The sequence below is a fragment of the Hemiscyllium ocellatum genome, chromosome 16, assembly GCF_020745735.1.
Source record: "Hemiscyllium ocellatum isolate sHemOce1 chromosome 16, sHemOce1.pat.X.cur, whole genome shotgun sequence".
In the NCBI taxonomy this organism is placed as follows: domain Eukaryota; kingdom Metazoa; phylum Chordata; class Chondrichthyes; order Orectolobiformes; family Hemiscylliidae; genus Hemiscyllium; species Hemiscyllium ocellatum.
The window spans coordinates 16,758,977-16,779,813 of record NC_083416.1 but is presented as its reverse complement, the minus strand read 5'-3'; the positions used below and the strand labels follow the sequence as shown (position 1 = coordinate 16,779,813).

Sequence of the window (20,837 nt, the reverse complement as noted above, 5' to 3'; positions counted from 1 at the left end):
TTGTTAAACTGAGTTATTACCAGAATGGGAGCTAATCTACTTCAGTGAGTACAGAGTGATTGGGATTTAGTGTGAGTAAGAACACACAAATGCTTCTCAAGAAATGAGCCCTAAAACAACAGAAATCTAGATCTCAGACAATGAAGGGAATGACAGAATGCAGAAGGAAATGATTCAGCCTGTGTTGGATTGAACCCTTCAACTGAAGCAACTTGCTTTGCTCCAATTTTTCTGTTATTTCCCTATTTCTTAACCTTCTTTGTAAAATGCTCATCCAGTTCCCTTTTATCTGATGTACTTCAATGGCTACATCTGATGAAACTTTTCACCCAAAGTGTGAAAGCATTTCTTCTGTTTTCCCTGGTACTTACTGAAAAGTTCTCTGGGAGGAAGTCTATTTACTTGCACTTTCAAAATTTCACAATTTACCCTTCATAATTTTTATCACATCTGTTCTCATGAAAAAATTCTGAATTGTTCTAGCATTTAGCTATTGTCATGTGTCTCACCCAGTGCAATCCTTTTAATGTCCACTCTGTCCTTTCCAAGCTAAAGATCTTTGCTTTAATGGGTTATTCTAAATCAGACTGATATTTCTTCTTGTCCAATTGTTGCCTCCCAGCTAATTTGCCCTGGGCCAGATTTCTGTTGGATTAATGTTACACCATCTGGTGCACTTTGCCACCCAGCCATCAGGGGAGCCAAAGTTTCTTTGTTTGAGCCACCAGCAGCTTTTATAAGTGACTGCAGCATTCATTACTAAAATGTCTTTCACAAATCTGAAGATTGTTTGATATATAGAATAGATTGTTTCTAGCAGCTTACCTGTACCATCTATTGTATTTTTTTGTTCTTCAATCTACATTAAAGTTATGCATTCTTACAAAGAATGAAGTTTTATGAGCATCCTGTTGCTGTTAACTTTGGGGAGTGTGTCAGCCAGATTTGGGTTCTGTGGACTGCCTTTCAGGGGAAATTCTGTACTTTTAAGGAAGCTTTTATAAGTTAGGTGCTTGGTTGAGGGGATTAATACCATATTCCTAAGGGTACATTATGGGTGCAAGAACAGAGAATGAAAAGTGTGTCTTAACAGAAACAGCCACTGTATATTTTTGTTGAGGATTCAACTGATATTTTTCTCCAGAGAGGTAGAAGAGAATGACCAGTCTTATACATTCTGAACATGTGCAGTTTACAAAATTTCTCAGTCAACAACCACAGGTGGGATAAATTCTTTATCTGGTATAATGTGGGTTTCTTTGCTTTATCCTGAAGACTCAGCAAGTAGAATCATAGAATTTTACAGATGGAAGCCATTAAGCCCATATTGAATGTTGGCACTTGGTTGAACTATTCAATTAATCTAACTTCTCTGTCCTTTTCCCATAGCCCTTTAATTTTTCTCCTTCAAGGAATTATCTTTTGAATTAATACAATTGAAACTGTTTTAACAACCCTTTCTGGCAGTGCATTCCAGATCACAGCAACATGCTTTGTATAAAAATAATTTTTGCTCACCTTTGTAATCGGTATTTTCCCAGCCATCTCAAATCTGTCACATTAGTTATTGGTTCTTCTGATGATTAATTATCAATGTTTTATTTTATTTACATGTAAAATATTTAAATGTGTTCTTTTTTGTGATGAACTCCTTATTGTCTGCCTCAAGGGTACACACCACTTATGATCAATCTTCCTTTTAATTCTTTATTTGTTATTTGTTCTTGGATAATGAGCACTAGTAAAAGCAAATGGTAAACAGAAGTCAACACTCAGTTAGTCTTAGATGTTAACGTACATTGTTTTAGCAGACTTGAGGTAGCTTTCCTATGCATGCTTTCCCATTCTATCACTCTGAGATGGTTATGGTTAAAAATTATCCAGACTTTGTGTTGCTCAGGTAATTGTTTCTGCAGCATAGTGAAAGTTACACATGGGACCCTGCAGAATCCCTAACATAGCAGACTCTGAGGGAATTGCCAGGGAGTTGAAGATTCTGTTGAGCAATTCTTTACCACACACAAAAGCTCCCCAACCCCATAATCATTCTGGACAGACCCCTCTACCCCAGGACAGTGTCAGTGAGGGAGCACTTTGGGGCAAGTGATCATGATTATATTAGTTTTAAGATAATTATGGAAAAGAATAGATCTGATCTAAAAGTTAAAATTCCAAATTGGAGTAAGACAAGTTTGGCAGTATTCAAACTTCCAAAAGTTGATTGGAGGAGGCTGCTTGCAGGTAAAGGGATGGTTGGAAAGTGGGAGGCCTTCAAAAATAAGATAAGTTCAAAGACTGTGTGATCCTGTTAATGCAAAGAGCAAGGCTAGTAAGTGTAGGGAATACTGGATGACTAGAAAAATTGATGCACTGTTCAAGAACAAAAAGGAAGCATATGTCAGGTATGGACAGCTGGGACTGAGTGAATCCTTTGAGGAATATAAGGGCAAAAGGAGTATACTTAAAAGGGAAATCAGCAAGGCAAAAAGGGAATATGAGATAGTTTTGCCAAATAGAGTTAGGGAGAATCTAAAGAGATCCTACAAAGACACTAAGGAAGAAACAGTAAATAGAGAATAGAACCCCTTAAAAAATCAACGCAACCCCTAGGTGGGGAACCCACTGGGGATGGGTGAGATATTAAACTAATATTTCATGTCAGCCTTGACTGTGGAGAAAGACATGGAAGCGAGGGAATTTGGGGAATTAAATAACGATGTCTTGAAAAGTATCCATAGTACAGAAGAGGAAATGTTGGAAATATTAAATGCGTAAAGGTAGATAAATCCACAGGGCCTGATCGGGTATATCCCAGATCATTGTAGGATGCTTGTGAAGAGATGGCTGGCCTTTGGTGAGATATTTGTATCATCAACAGCCATGGGTGAATTGCAGGAAGACTGGAGGTTGATTAATATGATGCCATTATTTAAGAAAGGTATAAAGGAAAAGCCAGGCAACTAGAGACCAGTGAGCCTGATTTCAGTGGTGGGTAAGTTGTTGGAATGGAGACCTGCGTCTGGAAATACAAGGACTGATTAGGAATAGTCAACATTACTTTGTGCATGGCAAATCATGTCTCACAAGCTTGTTTGAGTTTTTGAAGAGGTCACAATCCATAAGATGTGCACATCCCGTTATAAATTGCCCACAGTGTTAAGTGCATTAGCCAGGTGTAAATGTAGGGGAATAGGTCTGGGTGGGTTACTCTTTGGAGGGTCAGTGTGGACTCGTTGGCCCGAAGGGCCTGTTTCCATACTGTAAGGAATCTAATCGAAAAAAAATTGATGAAGGCAGAGCGGAGACGCTGTCTATATGGACTCAGCAAGGTATTTGACAAGGTTTTCCATGGAACACTGATCAGCAAGATTAAATCACATGAAATCCAGGGGAACTAGCCACTTGCATACAAAATTGCCTTGAAGATAAGAGACAGAGGGTGGTGGTAAAGAGTCGATTTTCAAACTGGAGGCCTGTGACTAGTCGTATGCTGCAAGGATCATGTTGGGTCCCCTAATTTTCATCATTTATATGAATGAATTGGATGTGAATATAGGAGGTAAGATTAGTAAGTTTGGAGATGACACCAAACTTGGTGGTATATGAACAGTGAAGAAGGTTACTTCAGAGTACAACAGGACCTTATCAGATGTGCCAATGAGGCCAAGGAGTGGCAGATGTTGTTTAATTTAGATGAATATGAGGTGTTGCATTTTGGTAAAGAAAACCAGGGCAGGGCTTATACAGTTAATGATAGAGCCCTGGGAAGTGTTCGCAAGTCAAGAGACCTAGCAGTGCAAGTGCTTGGAAGTGGAGTCCCAGACAGACAGAATGGTGAAGAAGACATTTGGCATGCTTGCTTTCATTGGTCAGTGCATTGAGTATAGGAGTTGGGGCATCATGTTGCAGCTGTACAGTACATTGATGAGACCACTTTTAGAATACTGCATTCAATTCTGTTCTCCCTATTATAGGAAAGATGTTGTTAAACTTGAAACGGTTCAGAAAAGACTCACAAAGATGCTGCTGGGTCAACACATTATGTGGTATTGGAGTCACTTGCTCTCCAGACCTTTGAGAGGTGGCAGGTTGCATTTGGGTATTTGACAATCTGACAACTTCTTTGGTCATGTTCTGGTCCCAGTCTGTAAATTGCCGGATTTACAGTTTCTCAACTTTTCGTGGTAGAATTCTTATTCAGGACATCTGGGTTGCAAATCCATGATGAGAATGCAGTGATGTTTAGAAAGATTTGAAAAGGTTATTTAAAAAAAAGATTTTCTTTTTAAGTAATTTAAGAGTAGTTGTAAGGTGAATTGAAATTCTTGGCTTGCTTGATTGGCTATTGTCTTTGTCAATCCTAACAAGACCTTTCTGCTTGATTTTTCCAACAATTTTACTCGATATTTTCATAGGATATCACTGGCAAAAGCAAGATTTATTTCCCATCCTGAAATAATTGATTAATTTTTAAATGTCCTAAAGACGGCAGTGAGCCTTCTACTTGAATTACTGCAGTCCAGCTAGTCTAAGGATACCCATAGTACCGTTAGGGGAAGAGTTGACAGTGAAGGGACAATGACAAAGTAGTTTCAAGTCAGAATATTGCCTGGCTTGGAGGGCAATGTAATAATCTCATGTATCTGTTGCCCTTGACCTTCTAGTTGGTAGAAACTGGGAGCTTGGATGCTACTGTCAAAGAAGCCTTGGTGAATTATTGCAGTACATCTTGTAGATGGCACATACTGCTGCCACCATACACTGGTGAATGAAAGAATGGTTAAATTATTGCCTAGGGTGCTGAATGCACAGGCATCAATTTGGAGTGTAGTATTATTTGAGTGATGCAGTTAACCATAAGACCATAAGACATAGGAGTGGAAGTAATGCCATTCGGCCCATCGAGTCCACTCCGCCATTCAATCACGGCTAATGGGCATTTCAACTCCACTTACCAGCATTCTCCCCTAGCCCTTAATTCCTTGTGACATCAAGAATTTATCAATCTCTGCCTTGAAGACATTTAGCGTCCCGGCCTCCACTGCACTCTGCGGCAATGAATTCCACAGGCCCACCACTCTCTGGCTGAAGAAATGTCTCTGCATTTCTGTTCTAAATTGACCCCCTCTAATTCTAAAGCTGTGTCCACGGGTCCTAGTCTCCTCACCTAACAGAAACAATTTCCTTGCGTCCACCCTTTCCAAGCCCTGTATTATCTTGTAAGTTTCTATTAAATCTCCCCTTAATCTTCTAAACTCCAATGAATACAATCCCAGGATCCTCAGCCATTCCTCGTATGTTAGACTTACCATTCCAGGGATCATCCGTGTGAATCTTCGCTGGACACTCTCCAATGCGGTTTAAGCTAAACCATTTTTGCAGTTTAAGCTAAACTTCTTCAGTTTTGGTGATTTTTTTTCTGTTTATGAAAATGTATAAGTTGCCAAGTATTCTAATGATGCTGTAATGTCAGAACTCTATGACTCTTCAAGTCGAAATGTTTACTGATGATTGTACAACATTCAACACCATTCACAACTCCTCAATACTGAAGTAGTCCGTGTCGGTATGCAGCAAATCCTGGTCAATATCTGGGCTTTGGCTGACAGGTGGCAAGTAACATTCATGCCTCATAAGAGCCAGACAAAGACAGTCTCGAACAAGAGAAAATCTAACCATCTCCCCTTTAACATTCAATGGCATTATTATTGCTGAATTCCCAACTATCAAAATACTCAGGATCACCATTGACCAGAAACTGAACTAGAACAACCTCATAAAAACTGTGTCTATAAGAGCAGGTCAGAGGTGGGTAACTCACCTCCTATCTCCCCAGTTCCTATCCACTACCTACAAGTTAAGTTTTGCATGGAGCCATAAGCCCTGGCAGCGAATTCGGAACGTAACTCCCTCTGTGCTCTTGGAGTAGTGTTCTAGGCCAAATCACCTTCAGCTGCTTCATCAGTGATCAGAGCAGGTCCAAGAATAGGAATTCTGAGCCAAGTTACTCACCTGATGTCTCTGTAATGCTATTCACACAACCCACATCACAGGAAAGAAACCTACGATCCTAGCCCGGTCTGGCATGCATGTGATTCTCAACCCACAGCAATGTGGTTGACTCTTAACTGCTTTCAGTGACAGTTGGGGATGGGCAGTAAAAGCTGGCATTGCCGGTGATAGCCACATTACTTATTATTCCTGATGAAGGGCTTTTGCCTGAAACTTCAATTTTTCTGCTCCTCGGATGCTGCCTGACCTGCTGTGCTTTTCCCACACCACTCTAATATTGACACATTACTTGTTATAGACCAAATCAGACCCTGTCAAAATATTTGAAGAAGGTAGCCTAGATCCTAGCTTTTTCTTATTTTAAAGGCAAATGTGAAGTGGGTGTTTCATGTGTGAAACAACTGGTCAAACCACTCAAGCAAAACAGAGTTTATTTAAACACTACAGTTGAAACACAAACAAAAGAAAGTGGAATTTTTGATAACTTAAACTACTGGAAAACATAACTGACCAGATACATTAACTGTTGCTAATTAACTCTTCCAAAACAGTAACATCCTATAAACACACCCCTTGGCAAAAAGGTAAATTCAAATGCAGGAGGGAACAACATTCAAAGAGAGATTTCAGAAGAAAATCAGAGGAATTATTTATGGAAGATTGCAACTCTCCTGGACACTCACATCTTGTGCCTGCTACAGCTAAAAACAAAATAGAAAAACACCTGTACTGGGAAAACTGGTCATTCCCCTTCTATTGTTACACTACACCTCTGACTTTAGAACCTCTTTCAAAAAAACCGAGGACAAAATAACCTGCTTAGGGTGAAAGCATCGTCACACCTCACCCCCCTTAAAAACAATGAACCATAGTCTGCAAAGAGGAGTTCATTTTAATCCCCTACATCTTACTCTGTTAGTACATTACAACATATATGTATTGACTCTAAGCATGCAAGCATTCATTATTACATTATATTTCAGTCCGTTTATTCTTGCCAACAAACACCTCCATTTTTCTTCATCCAAGTCTCAACAACGTGTTAGCAATTACATTTTCTCGTCCTGCCATATGTATAATTTTCAAATTGAATGGCCACAGTAATAAACTTCATCTAAATAGTCTGGGATTTTTGTCCCTAAATTTCTCCAAAAAGCTTTCATGGGTAATAATCGATATATATGACTGTCTCAAACACGTTACTGGCAATATAACTTGTAACACCAACACTAAGCTCAAAGTCTCCTTCGCAATTGTGGAATATTTCTGTTGATGAATATTCAGTTTCCTGAAGAAATACCCAATAGGTATTTCTATATTTTTGTAGTCTTATTGTAAGAGTGTAGCACCAACACCCATATCACTCGCATTGATAGCTGCCTTGATTAGCTTTGTGTAATTAAGTGTGGCTAATACTGGGGCAATGATTAACACAGCTTTCAGGCTGTCGAATGCATTCTGACATTAGTCTGTCCACTGAAATTTTCTGCACTTCTTCAGTAAGTCAGTGAGAGAAGCTGCCACACTGCTAAAATTAGGCATGAATTTCCGATAAAACCCACTCAGTCCCAGCAACCATAGTACTGCCCTCTTCATCGGTGGCATGGGAAACTCCCCAATAACTTTTATTTTCAGATTCCATGAGGCCATCTGTCGATGTCTGATAACATGGCTTGAGCTTTGGCGAATTCACTCTTGCCCAGGTTTATCACAAACCTGCCTCCTGAAGTCAGTTGAATTATTTTGAGAAATGTTGTAAGTGTTCCTACCATGGGTAACTAAAAATCACCAGGTCATCTGTGTACATCACACAACTGGGTAATCCAGAAATGTCCTTATTGGTTAGTGTGACAATGCTGCCCCTTTAACAAGCTTATTTTGTCCTTGGTTTTTTTCAAGAGGGAACGTAAAGGCAATATGTCTGAAAATGGTTACGTCAACAATGGCCAGTTCTCCCAGTTCATGTTTGCTCTAGGTTGGTTTGTTTTTGCAGGCAGTCAGAATATTCTGGTAGCATAGAAACTGCTACACTGAAACAAGGTTCCATGCTTCAACTGATGTTTATTGCTTTACTCTTCTCTGAAATCTCTCGTGACTGTAAGAAATTGAGTTTGAATTTATCATGTGCCAAGGGGTGTGCTTATGGGATTGAAACAGCTCCTTCATTAGGTTGCAATATTGAGTCAGTGGGGTTTTCAAATAATTAAGTTATTCCAAATTCTGTTTTCTTTTGTACGTCTTTGAACCATCGCGTGTGAATAAATTTGTTTTGCTTAACCAGCCTCATCACTCCTGGAATGTCCAATGCACATCTGCCTTTAAATTAAGAAAAAGTTAGGGTTCAGGGTACCTTCTTAAAATGTTTTGAGGAAGTCTGGCCTGGTCCATAACAGATAGTCCTTGAAATGTGGCTAGTGCATTTTTCATACTAAATGGTATGACTTTAAATTGGTATAATCCATTCAGTGTTACAAAGCCAAAATTGTCTTTCAGATAAAGATGCTTGTCTGTGTCCTCTAAGTAAGTCCAACTTAAAAATATAAGGTGCCTGTTCCACCTTCTCAGCACAGTCTTCCAATCGGATATGGATCAGACTTTGTAACTACATTGACCTCACCATAGTCTGCACATAATCATTAGGTACCATTACCAAGGGTGAGCTCCAGCTGCTGCAACTTACTTTGATTATATTGTCTTGTCATATGTTGTATTCAATCTCTTTTTGAACCTGTGCCAACTTTGGAGGGTTAAGTCTATAAGGATTTTGCTTAACTGGAACAGCATTTCCTATATCTATTCCCAAATCCTGATGAAGGGCTTTTGCCCAAAACGTCAATTTTCCTGCTCCACGGATGCTGCCTGACCTGCTGTGCTTTTCCAGCACTACTCTAATCTTGACTCTTTCCTATATCTATTCAGGCAGGTGAAATAGGCAGAGGTTCATCAAGTCATATTACCTGTGGGTTATAGAATTTAGATTAGTACTTCCCAGCTTATTCCCACTTATCTCCCCATGCGATAGTAATAATTCTTTTAGTTCATTTTGATTTTCCTCAGGAAGATAACTCAATAATTTATTACAATTTTTGACAACTTCTTCATTGTCCAATTTAATTTGAAGAATATCCAATAGAAACCTCAGAAGTTGATTCTCCACTCTATGTTGTAACCAGTAACACATTCTCCTTTTGCTTTCCTTTCCTATCAAAATACCTTTTTGAGCATATTTACATGACCAACTCAGTGAGATTTCGTTCTGTCATGAGTCCTTATCAAATAGCTCACCTCACTTAATCTCCTTTCAACTTGATAAGGTCCACTAAATTTTACTTTTAATGGTTCATCTATCACTAGAAGTAGCACTTTATCTCAGTTAGGAAAGTTGTGAGTTTTTCATTTCTCGTCTGCATCCTGTTTCATCATATGCTGTGATATTTTTAAATGCTGTCTAGCCAACTCCCCCACTCCACTTAACCGTTCCTTAAAATTTGACACATAGTCCAAATATGTGGTCTCTGAATTCTGACTCACCAATTTCTCCTTAATTAATTTTAGTGGACCTCATGCCCAAAAATGATTTCAAATGTACTGAATTTGGTCGATTTATTTGGTGCATCTCCGATGGCAAAACGTACAAGTGGAATTCCTTTTGTCCCAATCATCAGAATAGTCTTGACAATAAGCCCTTATCATGGTTTTTAATATCTGATTTCTAGCACTCCCTGCAATTCTGGATGGTACGCAGGGGATTTGAATTGTTTTATTCCTCAGCTGTCCCTAACCTCCTTGAATAATTTAGATGTAAAATGTGACTCTTGGTGCGATTATATCTCTGTGGATATTCCATATGTAGTGAAAAAATTTGAGTAACTCCTCTACTATCCTTTTAGCTGGGATATTGCATGATGGAATGGCCTCTGAAAATCCATTACTGTTAACAAATACTGATTCCCATCTGTTGTTTTAGGGAGGGGTCGTACACAATCAATTAAGACTCTTGTAAAAGATTCCTCAAATGCACAAATGGGTATTAAAGGTGCAGGTTTTATTACTGCCTGTGGTTTCCCAATTACCTGACATGTGTGACATGTCTGTCAAAATTCAGCTACATCCTCGTCCAGTCCAGACCAGTAAAAATGTTTTTATATCTTAGCTTAAGCTTTTCTTATTCATCAGTGACCTCCTACTGGGAGTTCTTGCACTACATGCAACACCTCCTTTCTATAACTTACTGGTAATATGACTTGATGAACCTCTGCCTATTTCTCACCTGCCTGAATATGTGATGGTTTCCATTTCTTCTTTAAGACATCATTTTTATGATAGTAGCACTCGAGGATACACTCAGACTCTCCTTCCGTGTTAGCTTTTTGATACAGTTGCTTCAGTTTTTTTGCCTTTCTGTTGTAACTCAATTAATTTCTCTGAGGTAAACATATCCACTTTGCCCTCCACCTGTTCTTGTTTTGGCTCAACTATTTGATCAAATATGTTCTCTGATAATTCTACTTCAGATTCCTTATTTTTATTCTTTGATTCTTCCTCCTGTTTCAACTGGTGACTTTATGACCTTGCTGTCACACAATCAGGAAAAATCCCCTAATACTTCAATGGCCTGATTTTCCACTGTAGGCGCCATGTCTAATTGTGACCCCACTATATTGTTACCAAGGACAAATTGTATTCCTGGAGGCGAGAGTTTCTCCAATGTGCCCCCGCCACTTCTCCACTTTTCATGGACTCTCTGACCTCATTCTACTAAATGGAGCACTTCTCATCTGTGAATTCCACGTACTAGCACTTGTCTGGCAATAATCCATCTAAGTTACTTATCTCCTCATCTCTCAACGCCAAAGATTGACATGAACCTGTATCTGGATTAGAGTGGTGCTGGAAAAACACAATAGTTCAGACAGACTGAACTGCTGTGCTTTTCCAGCACCCCTCTAATCCAGAATCTGGTTTCCAGCATCTGCAGTCATTGTTTTTACCTAGTTAATGAACCTGTATCTCTTAATAGCGTAACCTCTTTACCTGCTGCTCCTGGACTTTGCAAGTAAACCTTACCTTCACAAGTAAATGGTTTAAGAAGATCTGGCACTTACTTCTCAACCAACCTCAAACCAGGTTGTGCATTCTGGTGCAGCTTTTTAGCCTCCACCATGCTTTCTCTTGGTACTTTAACAAAATTCACTGGCCTAATCTGTTTTCCTATATCTAGCTCCCCAGTGCTTTTTCTAACCCACCAACACTGTGACTTCATGTGGTCTGCTTTATTGCAGTGAAAAATAACTGAGCCTTTTAAATTCTTTTCCCCTTCTTAGGTTTCCTTTTTACTTTGTGGTAAGCTACCTTTATTATTATCTATTTTTCCCTTATCACCTGAGGATTTCTCTTTTCCCCAGTTTCTATCCCTCACAATTGACATTGATGTTGGAAGCCAAACTTTGATTTATGAAACAACTCATAATCATCAGCCACTTCAACTGCTAATCTTGTCATTTTAACTCTCTGTTCTTCCACAGGAGTTCTCACAACCTCAGGAAGTGAATTTTTGAACTCCTCCAGAATATCGACTTTCTAAGATTGTCAAATGTTTGATCTATTTTTAATGCCCTTACCCGTCTATCAAAATCATTTTGTTTGATCCTTTCAAACTCAATTTGACCAGGTACCTCCTTAGATTCCTGAAACATTGTCTGTCGGCTTCAGGCACAAGGTCATATGCACTTAAGGTGGCTGTCTTCACATCCTCTTACTATCCAGATACCTCTTCTGATAGAGATGCAAATATCTCACTAGCTCAATGTACCAGCTTTGTTTGGATCAACAAAACCCACATGGTCACTAACCACTTCATTTGTTTAGTCACTTTCTCAAATTAGATGAAAAAGGCTTCTATATCTTTCTCATCAAATTTAGGCAATGCTTGTTATATTAAAACAGATTCCCACCAGGCCTCTGGCTACAATGGGTTGATTCAACATCACTATCTTTCTCGCTAAGCCTACCTTCTCCCTTCATCCTTTCCTGTTACCTTTCCTGTCTAACTATTGTTACGACACAGAGTAAACTTTCCTGCTTAATTTAAAACCAGAACATAGAAAATATTTATCCCATGTAGTAATCTGTAAAGATTTGAGTAGCCAAGGACTATTTAAACTAAAATTAACAACTTTATTTCCTAAAGTATGGCAGAGAATAATTAACTAACCACTATTTATAATTTCTTTCTCTAACCTATCTTCTAGCTTTCCTTCTATAATACTAGTCCAATAAAACTCCCAACTAAGATTTACAAAACAACACTTCTGATCTCAAAAGCAGGCAGCTGTAGGTTCTTGTCTTCAGATCTTTCAGTGTCTTCTTTTCTCCTTATTTGTAATTTCTGCATCACAGAAAAGATACTTTTAAGAGAGAGCTATTTTCAAGCCATCTGTTTACATGCTGGGTCGTGGCAGATCTCCTAGGAGAAAGTGAGGACTGCAGATGCTGAAGATCAGAGCTGAAAATGTGTTGCTGGAAAAGCGCAGCAGGTCAGGCAGCATCCAAGGAGCAGGAGAGTCGACGTTTCGAGCATGAGCCCTTCTACAGGAATGAGGAGAGTGTGCCAAGAAGGCTAAGATTAAAGGGAGGGAGGAGGGACTTGGGGGAGGGGCGTTGGAAATGCGATAGGTGGAAGGAGGTTAAGGTGAGGGTGATAGGCCGGAGTGGGGGTGGGCGCGGAGAGGTCAGGAAGAAGATTGCAGGTTAGGAAGGTGGTGCTGAGTTCAAGGGTTGGGACTGAGACAAGGTGGGGGGAGGGGAAATGAGGAAACTGGAGAAATCTGAGTTCATCCCTTGTGGTTGGAGGCAGATCTCCTCTGAACTGTTCAATTTTTCCCAGTCTTGTACTCCAGACCATCGGATTTTGTCGTTGGCTTGTAAGATTATTAATATACTCAATTCAAACTTGATTGGAGTTTGTTATGTTTCAAGTATAATTTAAACTGATTGGCCGAATTCAAATTTGTTCTTGTCTCCAAGCAACGGACTAATTGATTGGTTTGACCCAGTGTTACATTGTTATCATTTTTTAGTACACTTGCTGCTGGGTCTGGTAATTCTGCTGCTTTTAACTCACTTAAAGGTATACCCACATATTCTTAACAGTACCAATTTCTGACATTCAAACTCTCTCTCTTTCTCTGTTTCCTCTCTCACTTTTCCCATTCTTCTCCCTCTTTTTACCTTGCTTCTGTTAGGGCCTTCCTCTCCATTTTCCTTTCCTCTGCTTTTAACAGTAATTAAAGCTGTTTCAGTTTCCTTTCATGTACAAGCTACTTCATCTGCAATTGAATTCTAGCCATTTGCAAAGATTCTGATGCCATTGCCAGCAAATTTAAGTGCCAAGTTATTGCAATAATTACCTCTTCTCTTCTCACAGACAAAGGCAACCCCAACTTCAGCGGGTCTCCAATTTCAACAGCTTTGCATTGCTCACCTTTTGTAAAACTCTCAAAGTCACTTCTTCTACCCCCCAGAAAACTCTTTGTGACTGAAAGAGCCATTACTACACAAAGCAATGTTTAAACCAATTGAATTCACCTGGAACAAAAGACAATAACACCTACTATCCATTGTTATTGAGTCCAACAACCCTAAACTCAAATTGGAATTATAGAATCAATCCCAACAAGAGCCCCCAATCTGTTATGGACCAAGCCATACCCCCTCAAAATATTTGAAGAAGGTAGCCTATACCCTAACTTTTTCTTATTTTAAAGGCAGATTGAAGTGAGTATTACAAGTGTGATGCAGCTGGTAAAACCACTCGGCTTTCAGCAAAACAGAATTTATTTAAACACTAAAGTTGAAACACAAAGAAAAGAAAGTGGAATTTAGAATAACTTAAACTACTGGAAAGCTTAACTGACCAGATACAGTAACTATTAGTAATTAACTCTTCCTATACAGTAACATCCCATAAACATACCCCTTTGGAAAAAAGGTAAATTCAGACTCAGGTTCTTAAAGGCAGGAGGGAACAACATCCACAGAGAATTTTTTGATGAAAGTAAGTGGAATTCTTTACTGAAGCTGATAATTCCCCTGGACTCTCATATCTTGACTTGGCATCCCATCCCAACTTTCAACATTCATTCCCTCCACCACTGAGCCACAATGACAAAGTTGTGCTGTATGTTCAAGATGCACTGCAGCAATCCACCAAGGCTCCTTTGAAAGTACCTTTAAAATCTGTGACGTTTATCGCTTAGAAGGACAAGGCCAGGAAATGCAAAGCAACATGCCCCCCGATTGTACTGTTGTTTGGTGCCAGTGCCGCCAGCATCCACATCAGCAATCAGGCTTCTGACACTCTCACTATATTCTAGATTCTCATTAAATTATGTAATCCTCTTTAACTCTATCGTCCTCCAAAATGTTTTTGTTCTTCAAAATTTAGCATCTTCCACAACTTACATTTTAGTCACTCCACCATTGGCATGGTTTCAGATTCTCAGCAATTACCTACCTAATGTCACTCTTTGTCTCTTAAAACTTAAGCCTAAATTAAAGCCAGGTCACCTGTCTTACTGCACTTTCATGTGATTCAGTGTATGTTTCAGTTCGGTAATACTGTGAAATGCTTCAGGATGGTTTTCAAGTAAGGTCAGAACAGTCCAGCTTCTTGCTTCTCTGCACTCTATTTTCGAGTAAGTATATTTTATAAACTCAGCCCTGTGGTTTGCAGCCATGGACAACCAGTTCGGTGATCACAGCTTGATCTAATTGAATGTAACAAGTGCCTGTTGCTTCACCAAAAACAACTTTGCAGTAAAGTGCTGAAAGAGGACTTAAGTGTCTGATTTGTTTATGTGAGGAGCCTGAAATCTCTTTCCAATGTGGCCATAAGATGCAAGTTTTGTTGTCTTTGCCATTGTGACAAGTCATGCTCTTCAGCTCATGAAAAATGGATATCTATTGACAAAGGCTCATGAGACTATTTAGCAACCAAACAATTATTTTTTGCACTTTGAAGAACAACATGTTGTTTGACATTTTATGATAATATAATTTCTTTGTTGGCCAAAAATTATTGAAGTAAATATTTTTCGAAATGAAAATTTTTCCCAGAATTTTCTCCTATTTTCAGTCTGATGTTGTTTGTAACTATAATATGTTAGTATTGGATATTTGTGGAGTACTCAATCTTTAGAACTTTAGCACGAGTGCCTTTGTTCATCAGTGCTAAATTATGAGATCTTAATCTTAGTTATGAAGGCTAATGGGCAAAATATAGCAAGCTGTCCACTTATTTTGTGGTGCTGTTCTTTGTAACTTAAACTTTCTTTAATTTGAAACCTTAATCTGTGTGGCATGTATGGCTATTTCCAAGTCTGATGAAGCGCTTTTGCCCGAAACGCAATTTTACTGCTCCTCGGATGCTGCCAGAACTGCTGTGCTCTTCCAGCACCACTCATCCAGAATCTGGTTTCCAGCATCTGCAGTCATTGTTTTTACCTATTTCCAAGTTAGTCTGGTTCTCAGCTGGTGTTTGGAGAGTGACAAAATCAAGCTGATTGTTGGTAATTTCTTTTTTCTTCTTTATTCATTCACGGGATGAGAGCAGCGCTGACTAGGCAACATTTATTGCCCGTCCTGAATTGCCCAGAGGACAGTTAAAAATCAACCACCTTGCTGTAGTTCTGGAGTCACATTAGGCCAGACCAGGTAAGGATGGCAATTTGCATCCCTAAAAAAGGACATTAGTGAAGCAGATGTTTTTTTTCTAACAATCAACAATGGTTTCATGGTCATCATTAGATTCTTACTTCCAGATTTTTTTTCATTGAATTCAAATTGTGCCATCTGCTGTGGTGGGATTTGAACCCAGGTCCCCAGAACATTATCTGGGTCTCTGGATTAACAGTTCAATAATAATACCAGCCTGGCCACTGCCTCTCATATTATTTAAAGGCTGTGACAAAATGAAGATTTCTGATCATCTCCTCAACTCCAGGAGAAAATTTCAAAACTGTTCATGCACATTAGCGGAAACCTAGCATTTCATTCCTATCTTAATCTCACTCCTGGATATCTTACGTATGCAAAACAAGTATTAAGAATTATTTTTCAGATTCTGTTTTTGAGCTCTGACATGTTTGCATTGATTTAGCAAACCAAATTAAGGACGGCAGAATAACTTGGAAATTAGGTTGACCATCCAGTCCTGCAACCTTACTGAAGAAAAGAGGTATGGAACATCACATCATATTCCCAGGAAGTCATGTCACTCCAGCCCAGCTTCACGGCAACTGTGAACAGAACCATTTATAGAGCAACTGTGAACAGAACCATTTATAGACCTACTGCAAACATTACAGATATCACTTTTAATGTTTTAATATCGGAGCAGAGAGCAACAATACTGTGTTAAGATCCCTATAAACTCCAGTATCCTGAAGAGAAAGGAATCCTCACAATGCAGTCAGAGCCAAGCTTCTAGTACCACAAGTCAATAATGACCTGTTCATGGTCTGGTCCTCTGATGCAAACCCTTTTCAGCACTTTAGAATCCTTGAGCTATTCGAACTACTTTTAACATTCAGACTCTTTTAATTCATTTATTGATTCACCATGCACTTCAAATGTTCTGTTTTGTTCTCACTGCCAAAGAAAAACTGGCCTTTTTGTAGAGAGCTTTATTTGTTTCTCCTCATCTGGATTGCTGTAAAATTGACTGCTGCTGCAGCACAAGGACTGAAAACGTAAAAACACTCACTTAACTTTGATGATGAAAGTTTCTTTAGCTTCCAGCCCATTGGCAACCTCAACCAAACTCATAAATTCTCAAAAGTCTAATTAATTCATAATCAGGCATTCCAAATGCACCCCTTCTCAAATGCACTTTCACTTTGCATTTAAAGGGATATCCTGTTGATGTAATCCCTACACTCCCTTGGACATCCTGTGACAGATTGAATTCAGAATGCACTTGTTCAACTCCATTTGTTCCTGTCTGAAGGAACAGCATAGGTAAATGCCAACCAATCAGATTATTGACCAATATCTGTCTTCAGTAGTTTATATTTACCCTTTAGGTCCAGCAAAGTAAGTTGTTCAGAGTAGAGATTTCTTCAAAGATATTATCAGATGTCAACATCCCAACTCATACCTCACATTATCACTGATGCACTTTGCTACTCATCTGAAAGATTTATAAAACTTGGTATCTAGAAGAGATCAGCATTGGAATCTAGAAAGGCAAACAGTGGATTGCCTTGCTACTTGCAAGATTTTATGGGAATATCATAAATGAATCATCTGATATTTGCAGCAGATATGATGCTTATTCTATGTAGTGTCAAACCAGATTTTTTATTTCACAGAAAGCAAATTACAATTTTTAATTCACTTTCTCCTTTCCTATCCTGCCCAACAAACTAAAATCTCTCAAAGTAAAATACATGGATGCCAGAATTCTGAATTATAAAAGAAAATTTTAGACTGGCAGCTTCTATTGTGAATGAAACATAGTGAACAGTTTAAATCAATTACCTGTTTTCTGGGAAATAAGAAGTCTCCAGTCATTATTGTGAAGGAACAAAAACAGAAATTGTTGGGAAAACTTAGCAGCTCTGGCATCAAGGAGGGTCACTGAGCCCGAAACATTAACTTTGATTTCTCACCACAGATGCTGCCAATCCTGCTTGAGTTGCCCCAGCAATTTCTGCTTTTGTTTCTGATTTCCAGTATTCATAGCTCTTTGGGTTTTTTTTGTTTATTATGATGAAGGTGCAGTGTGTGATCCAAGGAGAGAAAACATGCTCATGAAATGAAGTTACCTCCTTTGAATATTGTGTAGTAAAATTGAAAGTATAAGAAACTACACTTAGTGATTTGTTGACCATTGCTGTTTTACTTGGTGTTTAAAATCAATACTGTTTCCTGCACATTGATATCTTGGGCTGTGGGCATCTGCACATACACTGAGGCTACTCGCTCCTTTTCCGTAAGTGAGTTTCTTCAAGTCCATATGTACTTTAACATTCTTTCACTTGCATAGTAGGTTCTGAAATGCAGGTCTCTATTGTTGCGTCTAAGACCTCACTCTTCACTTGCTCAATTTTGACGGGTCTCTTGTCTTTCTGATGTTAGAGTCATGTGTCTAATTACATAATTATGATTTACATGAATCTCATTATGTCATATTGCTACCTTGATTTTGCTGGAACACAGAACAGAGATAGAGCATTGTTTACGTAATCTTCTTGATCCAATTAGACATTAGTCTAGCATTTCTCTACGAAAATATGAAGTGCAGATGAAAGTTTCCAGCAATATTATGCTTCATGCAGATCTAGCCAAGTATTAGGGTAATACCTGCTTGCCAAACTGGCATTTATGATAAAGATGGAACTGTGCATCTGTTTGCTTTCCTTCCTCTCTTTGTGCGCAGGATAATGGTGATTGGGTGAGAGTTGGTAGGTTGGAATTCTGCCCAGTCTTTCAATGATATCAGAAGAAATAATAGTGGATTTATCAACTTTTTTTTCCGATGGCAATGATTTTGAAACATTTTGGTGACCCACAATAAAATATTCTCAGGCCTTACTGATACTTATCAACTTTGGGGAAAAAACCTTCAATTTGACTTTCTTTCAATTCTTTCTTTCGTTTACTTTCTCTTCTCTTCAACACCTTTTCTTCAATAACTGTAGTTAGTCCGTCATTCATCTCCCAACCATTGCACTGGAATATTTGATTTGCAGATTCAGTCTCTGATTTTGAACAAACTAGCTTTTAAAAAAAGAGTTTGATCCAATCTTAATCTATATACAGCAATATATTGTTACCCTGTTGCTGATCACATAGGTTATCCCTGTTTTTACAGGGGTAACCTCCTGGACTGGTCAGCAGATGAAAAGTTTCTCAGCCAGAATTGTTGGTGGAGGAATCAGATTCTAATTTTAAAAAGAATTAGAAGTTAAAAGTAGTAAAACTTGAATAGAGTCCAGTTTGTCTTGTAAACCTGAAAATGAAGGTCCATAACAACCAGTGCATTCATTTCCAAGTATTACCCCTAGTTTGAAACTATTTTCCCTCTAAGAAAAGATAGTAAGACAGGGTAGATCATTTGATTTTAATGCAGAATTCTATTTATATCATTTGAAAGCTATTGTTTGTTGAAAGTTAAAACTCACTCTTGTTCATGTTATGGTGAATGTTTAGAAATAGTAAAGTTTACAAATATGAAGACACTGAATAAGCAGAGTAGCAATACAATTGGTCACTGACAACATCCCACAGGATGTCATAAACAAGTCTGTCTCAGCTTCCTTCTGGATAATATGCCAGCTCCCATATGTACACCAAACACATTGGAACAGGAGTAGGCCATTTAACCCCTTACATCTGTTCTGCCTTTAAATGAGATCATCGCTGATCTGAGTCATGGAGTCATAGAGGTGTACAGCATGGAAATAGACCCTCGGGTCCAACCATGCTGACCAGATATTCCCACCCAATCTTGTCCCACCTGCCAGCACCCGGCCCATATCCCTCCAAACCCTTATTATTCATGTACCCATCCAAATGCCTCTTAAATGTTGCAATTGTACCAGCCTCCACCACTTCCTCTGGCAGCTCATTCCATACACGTACCACCCTCTGTGTGAAAAAGTTGCCCCTTAGGTGTCTTTTATATCTTTCCCCTCTCACCCTAAACCTATGCCCTTTCATTCTGGACTCCCCCACCCCTGGGAAAAGACTTTGCCTATTTACTCTATCCATACCCGTCATAATTTTGTAAACCTCGATAAGGTCACCCCTCAGCCTCCGACGCTCTAGGCAAAACAGCCCCAGCCTGTTCAGCCTCTCCCTATAGCTCAAATCCTCCAACCCTGACAACATCCAAGGCATTATTCCATATACATGCCTTTATCCCATATTCGTTAATACCTTTGCTTAACAAAAACTTAATATCCACCCACCTCATCCACTGTGTCCATTGCTTTCAGTGTGGTCTCCTCTACATCGGGAAGGCAAGACGCCAACACACAGTGTTTGAGGGAACATCGCTGGGATATACGCACCAAACAACCGCATGATCCAGTGGCCGACCACTTCAATTCCCTCTCCCATTCCACCAAGGACATGCAAGTCCTGGGCCTTCTCTACCTCCAAACCCAAGCTACCAAATGACTGGAGGAAGAACACCTCATCTTCCACTTTGGGACCTTTCAACCACATGGCATTATTATCGACATCACTAGTTTCCAAATCTTCCCTCCTCCCATCTCATCCCAGATTCAACCCTTCAACTCAGCATCACTCTCTTGACCTGTCCTACCTATCCATCTTCATTTCCACCGATCTGCTCCACCCTCCCCATCGACTTTCGGTAGAGCATGAGACATTCCTGATGAAGGGCTTATGCCCGAAACGTCGAATTTCCTGTTCCTTGGATGCTGCCTGACCTGCTGCACTTTAACCAGCAACACATTTTCAACTTATCACAATCACACCCCATCTGCATCTACCTCTCACCTTCCCAGCTACCTTCCCACCAGCCCCACCCCACCCTCCTTTTTATCTCTCAGCAACGCCTTCCTGACATACCTGATTAAGGACTAATGCCCAAAACATCAATTCTTCTGCTTGTCAGATGCTGCTTGACCTGCTGTGCTTTTCCAGTGCCACACTTTTCAACTTTAACTCTCCAGCATCTGCACTCCTCACTTTCTCCTAATCACTGAAAAAATTATCTATCTTAGATTTAAAACTAACCATTGATCTCACGCCAACTGCTGTGTATAGAAGAAAATTCCAAACTTCTAGCA

At 39.3% G+C, this 20,837-nt stretch overlaps 1 protein-coding gene across 1 annotated transcript in view; it reads left to right on the top strand.

The window, feature by feature from the left end:
- The window catches only part of LOC132823541 (ran-binding protein 17-like), a 955,175-nt gene that overhangs the window by 628,416 nt on the left and 305,922 nt on the right, over positions 1-20,837 (top strand). The window lies entirely within an intron of this gene.